Here is a 2,589-nt window from a genome sequence, read left to right as displayed (position 1 = left end):
CAGCCTTTCAAGGCTCTCCCGGAGGAGGAAAGTTGCCCAGGTTGGATTCCATTTTCCCCTGGCATCCCTTGGCCCCCCCTTCGCCTCCCCAGCCCCCAGCCTTCAGGGCCACGCGACCACCATCTGAAGGACGATGTGTGATGCTCCCTGGGCCCCAGCTCCTGTGTCACCTCCAGCAGGCATGACCAGCGGAGCCGGCCGGGCTGTGGTGCTGGTGAAAGCAAGGGGCCCGTCCCACAGAGGCGACTGACCTCCTCCCTCTCCCCTTCTCTTTCCTTTCCCCTCAGTTTCCTACTTCGGTCCCTCTTCTGCCCGGTCCCAGCCGTGGGTCCCAGCAATGACTCCTTTTGCAGCCGGTTGAGAGACCTTTGCACCTCAGGTGTGGGAAGGGCTCAGAGGCCGCGCCTGGTCAGGAAAGCCCCTGCCCCATCTCTCTGACCTCTTATGCGCCTCCTGGCCTTCTTCCCTTCCTCTGGCTCCTGGGGACTGGGACGCCCCACAGGGCTGTTTCCTCCTGGTGGTCCAGACCCCTCCCCCCCTACCCACTCCTCGGGACAGGCCCACACTGCCACTCACCCCTCCTTCTCCAAGCCCCTGGGACAGAGCCTGTGCCTCTCCCTGGAGACTGGTCCCTCGGGCCAGCATGCTCCCTGGACAGCACCCTTTCTCCTCCTCTTGGCGGGCAGCTACACCAGGCCCCAGCTGAAGAGAGGCCTGCTGGAGATTTGGGGCCCTGCTTGGGTCTCCTGGGGGTGGGAGTGGGGCACTGGGGTGTGGGGGGGCGCCTCCATCTGTGCCGGTGGCAGCCGGCCAGGCCGGGCAGGGAGGTGCCGCCTGCGGCTCTCCCAGGGAAATGTGATTTCCCCGAGTGAAGCGGACTGTGCAGTGTGGAAATTGGCTCTTTTCTGAGTGAGCGGCTGTGGCAGAGTCTGCGGGCTGGGCCGCGGGAAGCCGCGCTGGCCCCTGGGGTGCGCTGGGAGCAGCCATGTGCTGAGAACTCATTAGGGATAAATCAAAGCAGCACCAGCATGGAGCCAACACCCCCCCCACCCCCGCCCCATGGTGCCCAAGACCCCCACTGCCCCTCCTCCTCCCCAGCCAAGCACCTCCCGGGTCGGAGAGCTGGCCACGCATCATAGTCAGACACAGGCCCTGAAATCCAAGAGCCAGACCTGTGTACTTACAAATAAATGTTTGTTTGTTTCATGTTGGTTTGCTTTTTTGGGGGGTCGGGTGGGGGGATTCATTGGTAGCAAGCTTAACTGACAACAGAGGCCTTGCTAGAGCCTGAACTCGGAGCTCACCTTCCACCAACTCATCTTCCCTCCACCCTCCGGCTGCCTTTCCACACCCTGCCCCAGCCTCCCGGGCGCCAGGGGGGAGGCCCAGCTGTGGGCCACATTGGTTCCCCCACACGTACCCCTGGTGAGGTGAGAGGCCCAACCTACCCACCTGATCCCAGGGGCCCCCCTGTGCAGAGCAGACAGTGTCCAGGAGGGTGAATTCAGTCTGAATGGGAACTCGACCCCCCACCCAAGATGAGGGCAGGGGAAGAAGGAAGCAGGCCTCCTGCCAATCCAGGAACGAGCTGTGGGGATCATTGGGGCTGCTCGTTACTGTCATCACAATGAGCCCCGGCCACACACGTCATCACTTTGTTCAGGGTCCCCCTGTTAAAGGGCCAGGGCCTGGACCTGTCACCCTCCCCGTTAATGCCCCGGGTGGTGGTGGTGGGGGCGGTGATTCCTCAGCTGTGAAATGCCAGGCTCAGGCCAGGATGTCGCCTGGGTCAGCGAGAGGCAGTGCAGCCTCATCTGACTGGTTCAGGCACGAAGCCCTCTTTCTCCCAAATTCCCCAGGTAACTTTCCGCTAAACCGGAGGCGAGAACCGCATTCCCACATTTGGAATCAGGCCTCTGGGGTGGGGGGAGGGCCTAGGGTCCCGCCTCAGCCGGCTGAGCCACCCCAGGCTGGGGCCGACACCCGGCTCACGGCCACAGCCATGCGGGCTGGCACCAGAAGTCCCCTTCACACCTCGGAAGTTTGTAAGCCGCCCACTGCGTGCCAGGCCCTATGATGGGTGCTCGGGAGGAAACAAGATGAGTCCGATTGAATCACAGCTCCCACAAACAACAACCCCAAACAACACGAAACCCCTCGGAGCTCAGACAGGAGACCTTCGTGAACGTCACCTAGAGAGCAAGGTGGGGAGGCAGTGACAGGCGTAAGAGGAGCGACATAAAGTGCTGCCGGGGTCAGGTGATTCTCCCAAAGCCCCTTTGGCCCCGGGCCTTTCTCTGCCCCTCCTGTCCCCTCCAAACAGCAGCCACCAGGAACCAACGCAGACCCTACCCCTGAGCCTCAGTCAGGCCCTCTCCCTGGAGAAGGCTTCTGTCCCTGTGTTTCTGTGTCGCAGGGAGGGCGGCTGGACCCAGCACCCTGTCACCCACTGCTCCGTGGAGGCCGGGCCCGGCCGGGCACTCTGACGGGAGCCTGCACTGAAGGCCTGGGCTTTGTTCAGAGCTTCTCTGCTCCACGGCCGGCGGGGAGGAGGGGTGGTGTCCGGGGCCTGACACAGACCAGCAGCTG

Source organism: Myotis lucifugus, unplaced genomic scaffold (assembly GCF_000147115.1).
Source record: "Myotis lucifugus unplaced genomic scaffold, Myoluc2.0 scaffold_454, whole genome shotgun sequence".
Taxonomy (NCBI): Eukaryota; Metazoa; Chordata; class Mammalia; order Chiroptera; family Vespertilionidae; genus Myotis; species Myotis lucifugus.
The sequence above is the reverse complement of the archived record's forward strand: the minus strand, read 5'-3'. Positions refer to the sequence as shown.